General features: G+C 36.2%; 1 protein-coding gene and 1 non-coding gene across 2 annotated transcripts in view; one reads left to right on the top strand and one right to left on the bottom strand.

Annotated features, from left to right (window-relative positions):
- LOC125830992 (LOB domain-containing protein 1-like) overlaps positions 1-22,300 on the top strand; it is a 393,543-nt gene that overhangs the window by 99,812 nt on the left and 271,431 nt on the right. The gene's annotated exons all lie outside the window — the stretch shown is intronic.
- LOC125831800 (U1 spliceosomal RNA) lies at positions 18,040-18,199 on the bottom strand. Its single transcript, XR_007443207.1, has one exon. It is a non-coding gene; the product is annotated as a U1 spliceosomal RNA (small nuclear RNA).

Raw genomic sequence — 22,300 nt, 5'->3', positions numbered from 1 at the left:
TTGAAACCCTAAGAAACTTGATCCTTCCCTTTCTGGATTTGTTCCGCTTGTTCTTGGTCTACAAACAATCAATATAATATGGAAATCAATAAACAATCACTAATTACCTGAATTACTAACAATTCTATGAACCCTAGATCAAACTCATGATCCCAAGTATCCAAAAAGGGTTGTTCCCACTATAGAATCTAGATCAAAACTCTCCCCCATCAATAATTACCCATTCTATTACGTTCTATGGATCAAAAAATGGATTCGGGGAGTGAAAAGCTTACATTTAGCCTTAAGAATAGTGGAAAACTGTCTAAAGTCACATGGGGTTCGTTCCTTAGCTCTAAAAATTGAAAAGTCCAGAATAAAGACGTTTTAGATTTATTTACGACCTTAAGTCGCGTTGAACCCGCCACAGCGGTCCTCACCCCGCTACAGCGACCCCGCCTTGGCGGCAGAAATCTCGCCCCAACAGCTTGCACGAAACCAATAGACTATTTTAATAATTCCAAGACCCCCATTTCAAAACACCCCTTTAACCAACGACGCTCAGGAAATACCGTTCACGCTAAGATCGATTATGGAAGTTCTACTCACCCGAATTAATTTTTTGTAAAGTCGTATGGGTTCCTTAACAACTTATCTAACTACTCATGTAATAAAAATCATAAATAAGTCAACCGGTTGTTACTAGATTTCCCTACACCTTAATGACTCCGATTTCGTCCAAATCTGGACTAGGTTGGGAAATTTCAAGTTACTACGAAAAAGTTTTCCGACCTAAAAATTTTCCCCGTTGGCTTTTCTATAATAACGGAACTCGGTCGTTACAATAGATACCAATTTACCCATCACTCGTCCCCGAGTGACAAACTTAGGAAAAATAGGCTAAGAAAGGAATGAAGTAGTACCTGAATCAATGAACAATTGGGGATACTTGTCTCGCATGTCCCTCTTGGTTTCCCAAGTAGCTTCCTCAACTGGACGATGCTTCCATTGATTCTTCACGGAGTTAAACTCTTTGGTCCTCAACTTGTGCACATCACGATCAAGAAATGCAATCGGTTCCTCCTCATATTGGAGGTCTTTATCTAACACAATTGAGTCCCATTTAATGATGTAATCCCCGTCACCATGATATCTCTTCAACATAGACACATGAAATACCGGATGAACACCTGATAGATTAGGAGGTAAAGTCAATCTATACGCTACCGGTCCACACATTCGAGAACCTCAAATGGAACAATGTATCCCGGACTTAGCTTACCTTTTTTGCCGAAACTCATCACCCCTTTCATGGGTGATACCTTAATAAGAACATTTTCACCAGTTTGAAACGTCATGTCTCTTACCTTATGATTCGCATACTTCTTTTGTCTATTCTAGGCTGTGATGAGTCCACAAATTGGACTCATTTAGTGCTTTATTTTGTTAAGAATAGTGTCCTCGAATGCTTATTTTGTCTAAATATCTGATGAAAACTCTTAAGTTTCAGGTTTTTGAAGTTTTAGTGAAAGCATGGACACTTAGACGCAAAAAGGAACAAAAGGGCTGAAAAGAACGACGAAGTTGAAACCCAGCATCGCCGAGCACACTTGGCGATTCGCCGAATGGATTTACTCCGCTCTTTGTTCCAGTACGCGTAGCCCTGAAGGAGAAGGATCAAAAAGGCGATGAAAGAAGCAGTCGGCGCTTCGCCGAATAGTTCCGTGAAGCAGTATTATACCACCCAATGGTCTAGAACGTGAAGGTGCTGAAGGCAAGCACGAAACGGCAATGAGACAGACGAAGGGCGAGTCGCCGAAGTCATTCGGCGACATCGACTAACTTCGCCAAAAGATCCGCCAGCGCTATTTTCTGAAGTCTATAAATATTGAACTTATTATTATTTTTAATAGTCAAACTTTTATTTTAATTTCCAGACTAGAATAGTACTTTTTAGATATTTTCTCTCAAGTTTAGAGAGGGTTTTTGGGAACTTGAAGAAAGGAGTTCATCTTCCCTAAGTTGGAAGTAGATCTTCTTTATTCTTCTTCTTTTGCTTAAATTAAGGTTTAATTTCTTATACATATTTGATTTTACTATCATTTTAGGTGTATTTTGTTATTTCTTGATGTGTGGCTAAAAATCCCCATTCTTGGGGTGTGATTTAGCAAATATGCGTTGATATTATTGTTGGGTCTTGCTTGCTGATAGGTTCGATGTAGTTTAATGGTGATTTTACCTAGTGGTTGTGGTTTAATCTAATGGGTTTATAGTTGCAAATACAAAATCACCCCTGTGTTTTCGGCTTGCCCGAGAGGGAGGTCGCGAAACAAAGTCCACTAGATTGATGGCCTAAGGAGTGGGTCGACATAAGGTTCAGCCCGAGAGGGTGAGCCCTAGTCCCATATCCTAACACTCAGCTCGAGAGAGTGAGTGGGGTAAGGCGTAGGCTGGTCTTTATGTGGCAATGGGTGTCCGAGAGGAACCCATTGAACGGGGTAAGTTGCCCGAGAGGGAACTTATTTCCATTTAAAGCTTAGCCTTGTCACTATTATTTTGCAAATTTCCTATCGAAAGCATGTACCCAACAATTTATCTCAGCTTGTATTGCGGTCACACCCCAAGAACATTTTCCCAAACTTGATTTTCTTGTTAATTTTTGCTATTTTTACTACTTGTGACAAAACCCCCAAATTGATAATTGACACTTTCGTGTCACCTCCTTTAATTTACTATGTTTTTACTCGTTAATATCTTTAGCTACGACTAGTTAGAGCTAGATTTTATTTTTCTATCAATTCTCAAAACCACTCTCTTGGGACACGACCCCAACCTTTAGTTGGGTTACTATACTATCGACGATCGTAGACACTCATACCGTAGGCTAGTGTCGTTGGTCACAATAAGCATCAGGCTACTAGAAGCTTAATTTGAATATTCCTCACCTTATCTTGAGCATCCTTCACTAAGTCGACCCCCAATGGTTTCACATGTCTAGCCTCAAACCATCCTATGGGTAATCTACATCCCCTCCCATAGAGTGCCTCAAATGGTGTCATATATATGCTAGAGTGATAACTATTGTTATAGGAGAATTCACACAAAGGTAGAAATTTATCCCAATGCCCTCCAAAATCAATCACACATGCCCTCAACATGTCTTCTAACATTTGAATAATCCTCTATGATTGCTCGTCTGTCTGTGGATGGAAGGTTGTACTAAAAGTGAGTTGTGTGCCCAATTCATCATGTAATTTCCTCCAAAACTTGGATGTGAATTGGATACCACGGTCTGGGATGATAGAAAGGAGCACCCCATGCAACCTTACTATCTCTTTCACATAAACTTTGTCAATTGTTCAGCATTATAATCTATTATTACCGAAATAAATGGGCTGACTTAGTTAATCTATCAACCACTACCCAAATAGAATAAAACTTCCCGAAAGTCTTGGGAAGACCAACCACAAAATCCATGGCTATTCTTTCCCACTTTCATTCCGGTATTGGCATTCTTTGAAGCAAACATGCAGGCCTTTGATGTTCATACTTCACTTGTTGACAATTTTGACACTTAGCCACAAACTCCGCTATATCCTTCTTCATGCCCGACCACCAATAAATTCGCTTCAAGTCTCGGTACATCTTCGTCACACCCTGATGAATAGAATATCGCGAACCATGAGATTCTACCAACACTTTCTGAATCAAGTCATCATCTCGAGGAACACAAATTCTTTCTTTAAAATTGAGCACACCTTCCGCATCAAGAGTGGTCTCTTGTGCCTTACCAATCGCAGTCTTCTTTCTAAGCTTCTCCAAATTCTCATCTTCAATTTGTTTGGCCTTGATCTCCTCAATGAACGTGTCCCTCACTTCAATACTAGTTAACACCCCACCTCTTTCTGAGATGCCCAACTGCATGAACTTAGACTATAAGGTCTTAATTTCCTTAGCCAAAGGTCGATTGGATACACTCAAGCAAGCTAAACTACCCATACTCACCGTTTTTCGACTCAAAGCGTCTACCACCACATTAGCCTTGACCGGATGGTATTGAATGGTGACATCATAATCTTCAAGTAACTTCATCCATCTTCGGTGTCTCAAATTCAGAACCTTTTGAGTGAACACATGCTACAAACTACGATGATCAGTAAACACTTCACACCTAACACCATAGAGGTAATGCCATCAAATCTTAAGAGCAAACACTACCGCTGCCAACTCCAAATCATGTGTTGGATAATTCTTCTCATGCAACTTCAATCGACGCGAGGCACAATGTAGCGACCCTTCCGAGCTAGCATAAGCCAATAACTCATAAGATTTATTTTTCATATATATTGTCCTCACACTATTAAAAAATATAAAAATATATATATTACCAACTTCCGAGTACCCAAACTAGGTGGTTCATGCTTTACGCAATCATTCAAAATTAGTGGTAAATTTAATATATTACAAGACTTGGGCTTACACACCCCAAAAGAACAAAACATAGAGCCATACTTATTTTACAACCCATGGTGACATGATCAAATTAGTCCTCAAAATTTCATGTAAATATACAACACATAGATCATGTATAAGTCCCAAGGTTTATACAAAATATAGATGCCTATATGCAAATGTGATCTTCCTTAAGGCTCTCAAAATTTCCATCTCTAATGGCCAGCTTCATGCATCCATTCGATCATTCCCCTACGATAGAAACAAATATAGCTTAGTGGTGCAAAACTATAGGTTCGAAGCCATTAGATTCACCAAGTTAACTTTCTCAAGTCATGGGCAAAATACTCTAACATAATAAATAAATCAAATAAACAATATATATAGAGTATCAAGTTCGATATTTAAAGTTTCAAATGTCAAGAACGCTCATAGCACAAATTTCCAAGAGATTCAATAACAAGGCTTGCCCAATACGTACGTCATGCTTCACACCAAGCACAAGCAAGTATCAAGAAAGGTCAATGCCCTGTATCAAGAAGGGTCAAAGCCCAATAATTAAGAGAACCAAGAACCATATTAAAAATGGCTTCCTAGTTCGTACTTAAAATGGACAACTTTCATTCTTAAGAAGGACTAAAAATCCAGAGTCAAGATGGCAAATGATCTGAATCAAGAGGCATGCCAATAGTGACAAAGTAACAGCCACAAGAAGGACAAGGTCCCAACAAGAGTGCCAAGTGATCAAACAATCCGTACAAGTGGGCGAGTTACACAAGCGTCTTTAATGTCTTAAAGAATACCAACACGACAATGCAAAGTGACAAGAGGTATCCAAGGTACCAAGATCAACTTTCAAATATTCCAGTAGTTAAAAGAGTGCAAGTACAAGTTTATACACAAACCTCAGTGCTTTATCAAAGAAACAGTCCAACACAACTTAAAGAGTTCAAACCGTAGACCACAACGTATCAAGGTCCTCAACTTGTTCACGAGTATATACAACCTTAAAAATACAATTAAATAACTTCTTTAATTCCCAGCAGCTCAATAATATTGATGTAAAACAGGATTATCATCATAAGTAAGCTTAGCCTGTACAAACACGACGCTCCCACAACAGTGATTCTGGCCTGCCTAGTACCTCATGTCGCAACTTAGATTTGAAAAGGAAAACGACAAAACTAAACTTTATAACCTTCATGAAAGATGTAGATACATCTCTTAAGGTTGCAAACAAACAAGAATTACCGCAAAATATATTTTGTACAACAAGATATATTCAAAACACTAACAGTTGTTCATACAGGATTTGAAATTCCAAAATCTGGACAAAACTTGTCCTATGTTGCGTCCCATATTTCGAATCCATAACAGCTAAATTAGAGTTTTTACATAAACATAAGAGTTGTAGGTCTACAAATTAGAGTTCCAAATCATATTTATTCACTGTAAACGGAGTTCTAGAGAGAGAGATATGAATAAATTACCAAACACTACTCAGCTATGAAACAGATTTCGTCACTTACCAAAAAGAAGTGTGTGTTCTTGAATTCCAGCCAAAAGGGCCAAGTTTTTCTTGTGATTTTGAAGAACAATCTGTTTAGTTAAGGTTCAATGTTCTTAGACTTGAGGAAAATGAATTTAATTAAAGGAGGTGTGAAAATATATAGTTACAAAGGTGATACTTATCACATGTACAGATGTCACCAAAAGAGGCGACCCAAACAAAAAGTTGGCTGCCCAAAAAGCATACATATATACCTATATGTCTATCACTCACCTCTCTTTTAAAGTAATACATAATTCTAATTAGAATATTACGAAAATACCCCAATACAATACCTTAAATTACTATCACAAATTATGTTAAGCAAGTTAGTAATTATCACAACATTTCAAGTTCCCAAAATGAGAGTAAAACATATTGTAATAATTAAGCAATGGTAAATTGACATGCGACTCTTGGTTAGTATTTAGGGGTGTTACACATAAGCTATAGCATTCTTATCCTGTATCAACACAGCACCCAAACTAGAATGTGAAGCATCACAATAAATAATGAAATATTTACCTTCAACCGATAATGCTAGAATAGGCGCGGTGGTCAAGAGAGTCTTGAGCTTTTGAAAGCTCTTTTCACATTTCTCAATCCATTCAAATAGTATCTCCTTTTTGGTCAAATTAGTCAAGTGAGTGGCAATAGAAGCAAAGTTCTTCACAAATCGACGATAATAGCTAGCGAGCCCAACAAAACTCCTAATTTCCATCACAGAGCTAGGTCGAACCCAATTCTTAGTCGCCTCAATCTTTTGAGGATCTACCATTACCCCTTCTTTTGACAGTACATGTCCAAAAAATGCAATCGAAGTCAACCAAAATTCACACTTAGAAAATTTAACATACAACCTTTAATTCCCAAGAACACCTAAAACAATGCGAAGATGGTCGGCATGCTCTTTCTCACTTTTCGAATAGACCAAAATATCATCAATAAAGACTATGACAAAAGAATCAAGAAATGGCTTGAACACCATATTCATCAAACTCATGAAAGTTGTAGGCGCATTGGTCAAACCAAAATACATAACCAAAAGCTCATAGTGCCCATAACGAGTCCTAAACGCCGTCTTGGGCACATCCTCAGGCCTAATTTTCAACTGATGGTAGCCAGACCTTAGATCAATCTTAAAGAAAACAGATGCACCTTGCAATTGGTCAAAAATATCATCTATTAGAGGCAAAAGATATTTGTTTTGAATAGTGACCCCATTCAATTGCCGGTAATCTATACATATTCTCATACTACTATTTTTTTTCTTAACAAACAACACTGGAGCGCCCCATAGGGAAACACTAGGACGAATAAATCATTTCTCAAGAAGCTCTTGGATTTAAGCCTTAAGCTCTCTTAATTCAGCTGGAGCCATGCGATATGGAGGGATGTAAATGGGACACATACCATGTTCTAAATCAATGCATGAGTCTATATCTCTATCTGAAGGCATACCAGGCAAATCATTAGGAAACATTTCTCTAAATTCTGACACCACAAGAATAGACTCAATAGATGGAATCTCAACCTCAACATCCCTAACATGAGCCAAATAAGCCAAACAACCTTGCCCTACCAGTTTACTAGCCCGAATGGAGGATATGATCTTAGTTTTCTTATGCTTGTACACCCATTCCCACTCTAATTTTTACCTCCCCAGAATTTCTAGAGTTACAGACTTAGTAATACAATTAACCACAACATAATAGGGGGACAACCAAGTCATGCCTAAGATTATATCAAAATCAGTCATATCCAAAATCACCCAATCAGCCCAAGTCTGAAAACTCATAAACAAAATAGGGCAAACACGATAGACATGGGTGACTATGACTGACTCTCCAATTGGGGTAGAAACATAGATAGAGGCATCAAGTACACAAATCATAGCAAATTATGAGGCAAATCGCACGGATATATATGAATAAGTAGAACCCGGATCAAATAACACATTAGCCATCCGATCACAGACAAGAATAGCACATGTGAACACTGTGTCAGACGTCTCTACCTCATTCTTTCCCGGAAAGGCAAAACACAAAGCCCTATCATCTTGACGAACCACTTCTCTGCTTAGTTGCACATTACCCCTACTAGCATTAATATTTCCTCTACCTCTACGGCCTCGCTGATTACCTCATCGCCCACCTTGTGGACATCTTCTACCATTATTACCATTTAACGCGGGTACCACTGCTCTAGTCTGCTGTTGCGCGGAATCTAACACTCGTGGGTGGGGACAATCTCTCTTCATATGCCCAGGTTCTCCACATTTGTAACATGTATGATCAAAAGATAGCCTGATGCCCGCTGAAGGTGCGACTCCCTGGCTATCCTGAATCAAATTATGAGGTGGAGTTCCCAAGTAATTACCTGTAGAGGCGGGCATAGTGAACTGAATTGGCTTGGCTACAAGTGTTGGCCTCCCTGAACCTCTGGAATAAGAACCTTGAAAGTTACCCGAGTTCTTGGCCCTTTTTGCCAATGTCTTAGCCTAATCGTCCACCTCACCCCCTCCACTTTCTTAACATAGTTTGTCACCTCATTAAAGCTCCTCCATGCAGAGGTCATATAAACAGATAAAACCTGTAACTCAGAATTTAGTCCCCTAATAAATAAACATATCCTCTCCTCCTCAGTAGTCACCAATTGAGTAGCATATCTAGACAAAGCATGGAACTTGGCCTCACAAGCAGCCACAGTCATGCCACCTTGCTCCAAAGCGATGAACTCATCCTTCTTGCGATCCCTCAAAGTTCGAGGCACATATTTCTCTAGAAACATGGCATGAAATTAGGTCCAAGTAAATGGAGGTAAAGTTAAAGATCTACATTTCATATAAGCTCTCCACCACTACTTAGCCTCACCTTGAAGTTGAAAAGTCACGAACACAACCCCATGTTGATGGACAATTCCCAACTTATGAAGCCTCTCATAGCAGTCTAAGATAAACTCATAAGCATCCTCATTCTCAGAACCAAGAAACACATAAGGCTTTAGCTTTAAAAACTTAGTCAACATTTCATGCTTATTACCAGTCATAACAAAACCCAACAAAGGACGGAAGAAAACATCATTACCTCCCGTTCCACCGGTCTTAGGGGCAGTGTTAGTAATAGGAAGACGGGCGGGAGCCTGAGCTGCTTGAACAGAGAGAAGCACTCCAGGACCAACCAACCCCTTCAAAAATGACATAATCTGTTGATCCAACACTGGATATAAGGGAGGAATACCTGTAGTCTCCACCTGCACCTCTTTCTCTTGTCCCACATCCTCAACATTTTCAATATTCTCAACATCAACATTCACATCTATCTCTTCATGATGCGCATGAGGGTTCTCATTCATAGGAGCATTCTCAACAGAAGCTCTATTCCCAGCAGGCGCTACTCTTTCACGACCTCTACCCCTAGCTCTTTCTCTACCCATGCCTCAACCGCGACCTCTCGCTGCAGATTCCTCAGCTAGAGCATTGACGGGAGCTATGGGTTTGACGCTGTTGAACCTAGTGTTAACCATCTGCGGACAAAAGAGTGAAGGAGGTTAGATACCAATTTGAATCGTCAGATACCAATTAGAATCAAGTCATAGCACGAAAGGAGACAAGAGAAAATAGAGAGATTTTCTAAAGTCATATAGCCTCTCAAAGAAAAGTAAAGGTGTCCCCGTACCGTTCCACAAGACTCTACTAGACCGTCGTGATTAGCACCCACACTAACCCTCTGGTGGGAGAACCACTACTACAACCCAAACCAAGAAACTAAACCGAAAACTAAAGCATTTAAGAATACCAAACAAGTTAAATACTAAGGAAAGAAATAGGGAGTTCCCATAAACTCCAGACAAAAGTCTATCAACTAAACAAGTGCGGAAAATATACCTAGAACCTGAAAGTCAATGTACCAAAACATCTAAAGTTCAACAAGTCTAAACAAGATGGGTCACAACCCCAAACTAATGAACAAATCGACTAACTAGAAAGTCTAAGCCCGAAATGTGGACATAGACGAAAGGAGAACTCATGGAAGCCTGAAAGAACTAGCTCACCCTTGAATTCGAACGATGATCACTGATCTTCTAAATGAGGTATGTCAGTAGCCGCTTAAAGATGCCCTATACTCAATAAAGAAAGAGCAAGTGCAGTATCAGTACACAACCACAGTGTACAAGTAGGATCACGCGGCTATCCCACTAAGGGCTCGTTTGGTGTGAGGTATAGTAACAAATAGTCCCGGGATTAAATTATAGTACCGCTTATTTTGTTGTTTGGTTGGCAAGTTCGGGATAACTTATCCCGGGATTAATAATTAGTACCGGGATAAGTTATCCCTCTCCTTGGGTGGTATAGTAATCCCGGGATAACTTATCCCGGGATAAAATAGGTAAATGACAAAAATGTCTCTTTCAACCCTTTTGTTATATCACTTTTTACATTAATGAAGGGCATTTTTGTAAACAAATAAATTGTTCTTAAAATTTATTATTTTGAATACAACAAACCAAACACTCAATAAAAAATAATCCCAACACAACTTATCCCATCATAACTAATCCCAACATAACTTATCCCAACATAACTTATCCCATCATAACTCATTTTCAAACCAAACGACCCCTAAGTGTAACATAAGCAAGTCAATACAACATTATAAACATGCAAAATACCAAACATATACAATATCGAATATCACATGCTCAACAATATACAGTTATAACAAGTCATTGGTCTGTTGACACCCAATTTTGACCGACCTTTAACCTTTTTTGAATGCTATTCGATTAAATACGTGTTTTAAAAAAAAAATATTTCGAGTTTAAAATTTTAATTGATTTTGTCTAAAAATTGTACATTTTAGTATGTGTGCTTTATAAAATTATCATAAATATTATTAAGATATTTTTAAAATTATTAGTAAAACTCAAAGTAATTATTTTATTCAAATGTTTTAAAATTTAAGTGATGTTAATTATATATTAAAAAATTGTAGTATTATAATTGAATAGCATTTCTTAAAGTTTCCTCAAAATCATTTAACTTTTAGCCTATTTTATTGTAATTCATTCCAATTCTAGCCTATTCAATTTCAATTTTTATTTCAATTATAGTCACCCTTTCATTCAATTCTAGCTAATTTTATTACAAATTTGGCCATTCCAATTCTCAATCTAATTTTCAGAATTTTAATTCCATTTAATCCCATTCGTCCATCCTTAAATTAAATCCTGATTGAATCTTATCCCTTCATCTCTTATTAAATCAATGGTTCGGATTAAACCTCCAAAACCTTCCTATTCTAAACAAAATACCCATACCCTAATTCTGATTTTCATTCTCTCTTCTCTTAGCAGCGCCGCTGCTCTCTCAGAGGCGTATCCAGGATTTCGGGATGATGGGTGCATTATTACAAAAAGGTTGATCTAAAATATAAATTTGATCGGTTGGACATTTAGGTTCTTATTACTGAAAACCGTTAAAATTAATATTATAGGTCCAAAACTAATTAAAATGTCAAAAGTGTTACCAATAACCATTTAAAGAGGTGTTATCTAATTTTACAAAGAGAAATAAAACAAGATGAATATAAAATTCAAATTTCTAACCTCACGTAGAGAGGTGCACCCAGTCATCATCGCATTATATAATACTCTGAATATGGGTTCACACATCTATATTTCAATATTTTTCAAAACTATAACACTACTATATATGATCTCGGGATGGGAGCATGGGTTCACGTGAACCCGGTGACCCCTCCTTGGATACGCCTATGTGCTCTCTCTCGTCGCGTTTCGGCGACAGTCACCGGAGGAGCCGCCCTCTCCTCTCTCCAGCCTTCTTTTTCCCCTCTCCTCCTCCGCTTGTGTCCCTCATCTGCCAGCGACCAGCAGTCAGCGCAGCAACCAACAGCAGCAGCGAACAGCTCCTCCACCAGCAGCCAGCAGCCAGCAGCAGCCGCGAACAGCTCCTCCACCGGCACCAGCAGCTCCGGCGACCACAGCCAGGCGTGGCAAACAACAGCTCCGGCGAAGCCAGCAGTCGCTGGCCACCTCTACTTCTCTCCTCTTTTCTCTCCACCAGCGAGCAGCCAACAGCAGCAGCAACCAGACGGCGCCACCAGCGAACTCCAGCAGCCGGCGAGGACGAACAGCAGCGAGCAGCAACCAGCGGTGCTCCGACTGGGCAGCAACAGCTCCGGCAAAGCCTTTTCCCCAGAAATTTCGAGTTTTTTTAAGGCGGATCTTGACAGATCCGTCCAGGTTTGCTTCTTTTCCGATTCATTATTTTAATTAATTAATTTATATATATATATTTTGGTTTGATTAGGGAGTTCATGATTCTGAGGTATGCAATTATTTTGTGTAGAAAATCGTTAATCATTGGGGGAATTCACATAGTCTTTGTTGCTTTCTGAATTCCTAAATTGATGTCTCCGATTAAAATTGCACTTGTTCAAATTTGTTGGATCTGTTGAATTTCCTTGATGTACTCTCGTTTGCCATATTTAGATTGTGGTGATTTGCTTTATTATGGTATTTAGTATTAGTAGAATTAGTGATTAAATCTTCCTTTTCTCAATTATCACCATTGTTTTCCTTTCCCGAAAATAAAATACAATCCGTACCTTCTCTTATTGATTTAACTACGGCATCAGTGGTATATTTATTGGTGCTAGTGTCTTGGGTATACAAAGTTATATGGCAAGTATATATTAGAATATGCTAACTTATCACTATTATAACTTATTGTGAGCTACATTTTTATTTTCTTTCCTTTAAGGTAGTCATCCCACTTTTACTTGATTTTATTTGATTGCATTATTTTCTGCTAATTGATTCGTGTTGCCTTAATTAAAATTGACAGATTCTTATTTGTTTATATTTGGTTAAATAAGTCTGTTTTGATTTTCTTTTGCATAAGGAATATATTATAATTGACTCCTTAATTGATTCTTTTCTTTTATGTGTCATACTCTTTTACTATATAAAGAGGCTCTCCTTTCATTATAAAAAAAAAAAAGACGGACTCATTCGGACATTGCTCTCACATCCAAATTTACTCATATGAAAAAATACTAAAATATATTGTTGTCCACTCTAAAAAAACAAGGGAATTAAGTTTCCGGTTTAAACTAAAGTTCATCTCTGTGTTGCTGTTTTGCTATGTTCGGGTCATTTTCTGGATTAAGTTTGTCTCCATTGCTGATTTAATAAACTGCTTAATCGGTTAGTATATTTCTACACATTTAATTTTCTGTTTTGCATCAATATTATTTACTTGTATGCATGAATCCAAAATGGATTTTAATAAATAAAGGAAGCATCCGGGTTGGTTTCTTATTCTTTTCCTATGGGTGTTTATGTTTGTGTGATTGGTTGCTACAGTTTCAGTCTAAATATGTAAATGGTTGTTATTATGTTGTTACTTTTAGTATATTGTTCTTATCAATTAACAGGTTCCGAACTTGAAGTTTCAAGTTGAAGAGTCGCCAGGAGACTAGATTATTTAATTTTATGTATTTTGAATTTGTATTTATTATTTATTTTGGTTTGTAATATTTGTATAAATTTGTAAACTCTCCTATATATATGATATAACTTGGAGATCGTCTAAAGAGGGAGGGGACTTACGTGCTAATTGCTATTTTATCGCCAACTTACTTGTTGATAGAGACATGCCTATAGGAGTATGATTTAATCGCTTATTCATTCCTCATGCTAAAATTTAATTAGAATAAAAGATAACTGGTTGATATTTTATTACTTATTTGTCGTTTAAATTGCAGACTTGTTCTATGTTAGCCACCTATTTAATGCTAACTAATTATATGCTAAAAATAACTAATAAATCTGTTGTAATACGCCTCTTAGCATGCAATAATAATTAAAGTGTGTGACCTTTGCATGTTGATCTATGTTGGTATGTTGGTGCATCATCAATTCGCTTGTATAAAAAATGATAAAATAAATAGCCGCTTTGCTCAATAATATATCACATTTTGGGTTTAACTTTAAACTTAGAAGCATTGCCTATAGAATTTAAATATCGCTCCATATATTCATAAAGTTAGATTCCATGCCTATAGGATTTAATATTTGCATAAAATCTGATTTAGAGTAGTGATTAATTGTTATCTTGTTTAGCTGACAACGTGCTAGTGTTTAGAGATCATGTTTAGGATGTAATAAGTAATTTTGGTAGTTCATTTTAAAGAGTATACATCGGGGTATAGAAATCAGCATCTAGGTTTTTGATAAATACTCTTAGTATGCTATCTAAAAAAAAATAAAAATCATGTCTATAGGATTTAAATAACCTTGGCATTATTGTGTGCAATAATTTGTGTTAGGTTTAAATAATTATTCTTCTTTTTTTAGATGCCATGCCTATAGGTCTGAAAATCGTGTTGGTAAAGGATCAAATAATATGTTCAGTTTTTTTTTGTTAATGGATAATTGCTAACTTTTGCATGTCACCATTTGGCTTAATTAATCAGACGTTAATGATGGTAATATCGCTTCAATTAATTAATCCTAGTGACTGCTTGTTAAACAATTAGTTTTAAATAAATTTTGCATTTTTCTCACATAGATATCCTATCTATAGGTTATTAATTTTCATTATATTAAAATCCTAATTATCTTGCATAAAAAAAAAACTGTACCGTTTAAACAAAAAAAAAAAAACTAATTTCCCAAGTTAAAATTTGCATGAAATAATTAAATTTCTATAGCATAATTAATTGTTTTGTTACCTAAAATCAGCTGCTAATTATTTTCTGCACCAAATAAATTGTTTGCCCTTTTAAAATAATTTTGGTATTAATAACTTGCTGCTGTTTTTAAAATATTTTTTGCCCATTCACATTATTATAAAGTGTCCCAGTTTAGTTAAATCATTTATCGAATCAGTCTAATAAGCTTTTGTGATTTGTAATAGTTCTCTGTCATTCTAAAATTAATTAAATGTTATGTTGAATGTTTGTATTTTTATGCCACACTTAGCATGCAACCTTCGCACCTTATTTGTGTTTGCTAGCATATTTAATAAAATTTAGAGGCCAATATGAGACCATATGTGTTAAATGCTCGTCCAAATTGTTTGACTTAGTGTCTAGGTGGGCCTATTATATTTTATCTTTGTCTAAATTCACCCTAATAGCAGTCCAATGCCTCTTGGACCTTAAGCGGAGACGATAGGCACCTTTTAGAGACGAAATGCATGCGGTGGTGGGGTAGGGGTAGTTTAGGCCCTATGGAGATGATGACATCGACTCGGTCTAAATGACAAACCTTGGTTTTGTTTGTCCCTACGAGAAACCGACCGAAATAAAGAAAAGTCGAGTGCTGATCCTAAAGTCTTCAGAGTCTCCCTTTACTTGTTATAATTATTTGGGGTAGTTTAATAAAAATAAAAAGTGTTTATTCTATCTAATTGTGCAAATTTCTATCTCCTTGCTCATCTCTTTATTTATTGTGTAATATTTATTTATTATGTTATCACTTAGTCTCGCATGTCTATCTAATTAACTAAAATAATTAAAGTGCCCTTAGTTGCTTAATTTTGTTATCACCTAGTTTTCGTATGCTTAATTAATTAAATAAATAATTAAAATGGTTTTAATTGTTTAATATTATTTATCACTTAGTAACCATGTTAATTAAATAAATAATAAATGAGGTGACCATACTTGCTATTTGTAACCCCCACATATTGCATGAGATACGGTCGGGATCCACATTTGTGGACCTCGAGGGATGCCTAACACCTTTCCCTCGAGGTAATTTGAACCCTTACCCTGATCTCTGGTTCGTTGACCTTAGCTAGAATTAGTTTAGGTTAGATAGGTGCCCTAACGCGCCTTAATTCGTTAGGTGGCGACTCTTCAATCCTCCAAAGCCCAAAAGAGTTGTTAGGTCGTACACCAAAACCCGTTTTGCGAAAAACGGGGCGCGACATGGTCCTCTCATGAAACCCAAACCCAAACTGTTAGCATACTGAAACGTGGTACCTGATCCAATATTTATGTCGGAACGTGGCAACGATCCCATAATTATGTCGAAACATGGCAATCGATCTGAATTAGTCTACCAGAATGCGGTATCCGATCCATCAACACACCACAGTCATAACCACAAGTATATTCTCAATAATCATACAATGAAGTGATTCATGGCATATAGTTATTCATTTATCTTATTTACAACAAGTGTGATCAACAGTGCAGTAGTCGCATACATACATGTATCATAATGAAGCAAGAACAAACATACATCACACAATCATATAATCACAACCATCACCTACCTCGAAACAAGCTTGAAACCCTAATAAGCTTGATCTTTCCCTTTCCGGATTCGTTCCGCTTGTTCTTGGTCTACAAATAATCAATATATTATGGGAATCAATAATCAATCACTAATTACCCAAATTACTAACAATTCTATGAACCCTAGATCAAACCCATGATCCCGAGTATCCAAAAAGGGATGTTCCCAACATATAATCTAGATCAAAACCATTCCCCATCGATAATTTCCCATTCTATTACGTTCTACGGATCGAAAAATGGATTCGTGGAGTGAAAAGCTTACATTTAGCCTCAAGAATGGTGGAAAACTGTCAAGAGTCGCTTGGGGTTCGTTTCTTAGCTCTAAAAATCAAAAAGTGCAGAATAAAGATATTTTGGGGTTTATTTACGACCTTAAGTCGTGTCAAACCCGCCACATCGGTCCTCACCCTGCTACAGCGGCCCCGCCCAGGCGGCAGAAATCTCGCCCCAGCGGCTTGCATGGAACTAGTGAGCTATTTTAATAATTTCAAGACCCCCATTTCACAACACCCCTTTAACCAACGATGCTCAGAAAATACTGTTCACGCTAAGATCGATTTCGGGAGTTGTACTCACCCGAATTCAATTATGTAAAGTCGTACAGGTTCCTTAACAACTTATCTAACTATTCATGTAATCAAAATCATAAATAAGTCACCCGGTTGTTACCGGATTTCCCTACACCTTAATGACTCCAATTTCGTCCAAATTTGGACTAGGTGGGAAATTTCAAGTTACTACGAAAAAGTTTTCCGACCCAAAAAATTTTCCCGTTGAATTTTCTATAATGACGGAACCCGGTCATTACAGGAATAACGTTCGTTTTTTAATTTACAAGAAAAAACTTGGGTTTTCTTCTCCCTTTTGGACTGAGAAGAAATTTCTATAAGTAAGGGTTCTTCTAACCTAGAAAAGAAGAAGATTTTCTATATAATATTTGTCCACCCAAATATTGAGAGAGTTCGGATGTGAACTTGGGGTCATTGTAGAAGATTGTAAAGTTGATGTCTATCTTGTGGATTCGCTTGAAGGTCTGTCTAACTTATCTGCTCACGCTTCAAGAGATAATTCTTGAATTAAATTTCAACAAATTTATGTGTTCTAGCATAAACCTACTAGTTATCTGTTATTCATTTAAGGAGCATATTTTGGTATGCTTTCATTGTACATATAGTTTTCCAACATTTAGTACGTACTCTATGTACATATCGCTAAAGCCTATAGGGATAGTTGATCAGATGACAATTAACTAATGTCGATAAAAGATTTTATACCATTTGTTAATGTGCATATTTATTGTTGCTATAAATTATTTTTGTCATAGTATAACATTGTGTCCACTAATGTTGTTACAACTTGCCTACATGGATAACGTATCGATGTGGGAGATGAGACGCAAGAATCAGACAAAAAAAAGTGAAGTATTCAATTTTATCAACCTATTTGTTTATGTTTCTTTTCTTTTCAATTTTTTCAGGTTGATTGCTATAGATATTCTGCAACTTCTTAGTAATCATTAATACAATTGTAAATTCTAATATAAAGATCAAAGCATTTGTTTTTTAATGTTTCACTGTGAAGAATAGGAAAAGATAGAAATTATTGAGAAAGTGGGAGCTCAAATAACTCACAAGCCTATAAATTAGATACTAGAAATAGTTGTACTCAAATAACTCACAAGCCTATAAATTAGATACTAGAAATAGCTGTACTTTGAATAGGGTAGGGGCCGTGCAAATGCAGGCCCTCATTGTCACAAATTATGACGTAGGATCAACCAGTTGGATCGTCCTTAGGAAGGCACTCCTCCAAAGTGAAATGGAGGTCACCACCTAGGCAATGGGCCTTCTTGATCGCCCATTGACCTCGTCTGTTTTAATTATGTTTCTCTATTGTCCTTTGTCTCTTATTTTAGTATCTCCTCATTACTCTTTTGTCTTCTCCACTTAGCGATGTGGGAGTAAGTCATTATTTTCTTCAATTTTCCTATCAATATTGAATTTCAATTTAATGAACTTTCATCAGTTATCACACTTTCCATGTACTCACTCATACTATTAGGGTTGTGTATCGATTGATTCGGTTTAAAACTCTATCGTTCTAAATTTTGATTTTTCTTTTGTTATCTTAGGATCCGACGATAACACAAATCATGACCACACAAAAATGGTAACTTTTATACAAGTCCCCTCGAAGGAATGCATCAAATACAACTTCCAGGATGTTGAATCATTTCACAGTCATTTTCAAGTTGTTGTAAATCAGGTATACAAGTTTTTAATAATGTAACTGTGATATATCATTATGTAAAGAAAACTAATTTCTAGTAAAATAACTACTAGAACCAAATATATAGGCGTTCTACATCTGCATCGTCTAATATAATAATTTTTATTCAGTTGTAGCAAAAAAAGATACTTCAAAGAAAAACATTTGTCAATACTGATTCTGAAAACAAACTTTTCTTCACTAACTTCATACCTTATGCATTTTCAGATACTGTAAATGAAAATTATGAACTCATTCACATCAAGGAGAACAAATGCTTCTCTAGCAATTCATATTTTTGCTCTATTGGAGTTAATTCATAAAGAAATTGTACTTGATTATAAAGAGGCGGCCTTAACATCTTCACACTGTAAAAATTACAATATGACACATTAGGTCCATTATGTAAAACTTACAATATGACACCTTGTTAAGAATTTTAAAAGCATTTCCTAATTAGAAAAATATAATTACAAAAATGGGTGAGGAGTCTGTCAAACCATCTCTAGTCTAGTGGATCGGGCTAAGAACGGTCATCTATGGCACCAGAGGCAAAGGAGAATTGATTGAAACAATGGACCATAGTTAAAACAAACCACGAATGGAAGGTGGCATGGGGTCACCTTGTCTCAGTCCCTTCTTGGCTGCAAATGATGGAGTATGTTGAATTTATTGGAGACTCGTCCATGAAAAAGCTCAAGGATGATTTTGTGCCAAAGAAGAATGAAGAAGGTTTAAAATATTATGTTTTTCAGACACAAGTGCCTTTATTTTTGGTTTTAGTTTTGTTTTTTTCCATCTGTAAATTACAGTTTTCCTTTTCCATTTTTACTTCCATGTAAATAGTAGTTGGTTAATTAAGGTGTCACCAATTAGGAGATAGTTGGGTAGTGTGTGACTTTTATTTCCGTACAAATACTAATATGTTGCGTTGAGGTAGCTAATATATAGGATAGTTGGGTAGTTTGTTATTTTATTGTTGCTATATATACATGTATTGAACAGAGGAATAAACACAGGAAATATTCAGCACGTCTCTTTTATATATTTATTTTTGCAATATTTCATATACCATTAATCATTATAGAGTAGGTAACTGTTGAGATAAAAGTCATAATCCACTTGACAAACCTATCAAGAAACTGTAAATTGATCAAGATTTACTCCAGATACACCCATTCAAGTGAGTCGTAGGCCTTTTGAAGATCCACCGTCATCATGCATCATAGTGAAATGCCTTTTCTTGAGTACCCTTTCACTAGTTCATGGCTTAAAATAATGTTATGTGATATGAGTCTACCAAAAATAAATGCAGACTTGCTATCATCTATAAGGTCGTTGAGAACTACACTTAGTCTTTTAGTGATGACTTTCGAGATTATCTTGTATATAACATTGCAACATGATATTGGCATGTATTCTCTGATGGTGGTATAGGGTGTTTGACCTTGGAAACCAATGTTACTAAGGTCCATTTTATGTAACACCCCAAAAATTTCTAAGTTAAGACTCGAACCATTCTTCATTTGCTTGTAGGGTCATATCGGGTGATTCATAAATTGCCCATATGTGTAAAGGTAAATTCTTCAGTGTGGGAATGATTTTGGATATCAATTAAGGTCACTAGAAACTCTTAGCACAAAGTAGAGTTGAAAGTTTCCTTATCGATTAAGTTATGATGTAAGATTCTACTTGGATCAACTTCTAATGACTATATCTCTTAGAATATAAAAAAGTTACGTGGTCCATAACCTATCAAATTAAAGGTATTTGAATCTGCTTTCCAACGCCACCAATTTCGCAAAATTCTGAGTTTTGAGTAAAAAGTTATGACTATTTTAGTAACCTGATACGGTGCAGTCACGAATTCGCCAACGGAAAAACATTAAAAATGGTCGATTTTTGTCTTTTTGACTCTAAGAAAACCCTAAACAAATTTCTTAACTAATCAAAGACCCAAAATCAGATTTTCATCCTTAATTCATCATTCTCTTCTCTCTCAAACCCTAAGGCAAAACCCTAAGGAAAAATCAAAGTAGAAAACTTCAATTCAAGATTCTATCAATCTTTTTCAAGATTCGTCTTCAAGGTAAGTCTTTCTCCGAGAATTTCATTCTTTCCAACTCAAATTCCTCCATACAATTATGAATCTCTAATGAAAATTATAATTTTTGGCCATAAAGTTTCAAGAAACTAATTCAAGAAATCTCAAGAAGGTTTTCTTGATTTTTCTCCTTCAAGTTAGGGTTTCAAGGCTTCTAATCAAGTTCTTCTTCAAGATTCTTCAAGAACCTTGTTCCTTCAAGTATGTAAGGTTATCATAGTGTTGGACTAGTTCGTCCTCACGCCCTATATCTACTTTCAAATCAGTAAAAGAGAAATCTAGGATTCTACTCTAGATTTGAGTATTCTTGAGATGAGTTAATTTTGAGTTCTCGAGTTCCTGTTTCTTTTTGAAATTCTATTCCTAATTATTAAATTGCTATATGTTATGCATTAAGATTCTTGAATTGATTCGTTCATATCTATATTTCAGCATGAATCCTATGAATTGAGTATTTTTTTAATGAGTAGTATCGTTGAGTTCTGAGTTCTTGAGTTTTGAGTACTGAGTTTCTGAATTGCTATTAAGACCCCTGAGTTGAGTAGTTCATGTAATTCCACATGAACCCTATGATTTGAGTCGTAAATTTGGAAAAGCTTTTTAAAGCCAACACTTGAGTTCTTAAACTGAGTTTTGAGAAAGTAAAGATGAGTTTTGAGAAAAGAGTTTCTAAAACATGATTAATATGACAATCGAGTATGTCATCAATGTATGAGCAGTATGGTATCTAGATATACCATCAATGTTTATGCAGTATGACTTCCCGAGTCATCAATGATCATATTAAAATATGATTTAGATATGTTTTTGAGAAAGAGTTTTCAAGTATGAATTGAGTAAGGGGTCGTTTGGTAGAGTGTATTAGAAAAAATAATGCATGCATTAGCCTTGTGTATTACTAGTACCTTGTTGAGTAGTGTAACGACTCGGAAAATGATAGAGTGAAACTAGAGCCTCACATGTGAGTTTGGAGTCGAGAACTTAATGAAATGATTATATTTGAATTTGACCCAAAAGTTCTTTAAAATGTGCTTCGGAAGTTATCGGAAACTTGTTTAGCTGTATATAAAAAGATCCGTTTCATTTTTCGAAAATACGACTTCATATTCTTGTTTAGGGGGTCAAATTGAGTGGAAAATGGGTCTAACCCAAATTTTAGAGCAACCGTATCAAAATCCGAAATTTCCAAGTGAAGCCTTTTTCGAGGGTCTACTTTGGAGGGTCATATCTCCTAGCACACAAATTATTTGGGTGGCCAATAATATATCCATGGAAAGCCCTTTGAGTTAGATACCTAACTCACTTCGTTTCACCTCATTCGGAGTTCGGACGAAGAAGTTATGCCCATTTTCGTAAAGTCTATCCGGCAGAAAATGCAAATTCCTGTAGCTAATTTTACTGTTCATTACTGTTCACCCGCCTGAAATTTTTTCTAAGTGTTGGACCATTTTTTTCAAAGGACTTATATTATTTCCTATATACCATTAGTTCATTCCCATCCCTAAAAACATTTCCCTCTCTACAATCCTCCATTTAAGAAGAAGAAGAAGTGGGAGCTAGGGCTTTGGATTCAAGGCTTTCTTCATCAAATTTCGTGGGAGATCATAGCAA

The sequence above is a fragment of the Solanum verrucosum genome, unplaced genomic scaffold (assembly GCF_900185275.1).
Source record: "Solanum verrucosum unplaced genomic scaffold, falcon-dt-bn FXZP01000049.1, whole genome shotgun sequence".
In the NCBI taxonomy this organism is placed as follows: domain Eukaryota; kingdom Viridiplantae; phylum Streptophyta; class Magnoliopsida; order Solanales; family Solanaceae; genus Solanum; species Solanum verrucosum.
The sequence above is the reverse complement of the archived record's forward strand: the minus strand, read 5'-3'. Positions and strand labels throughout refer to the sequence as shown.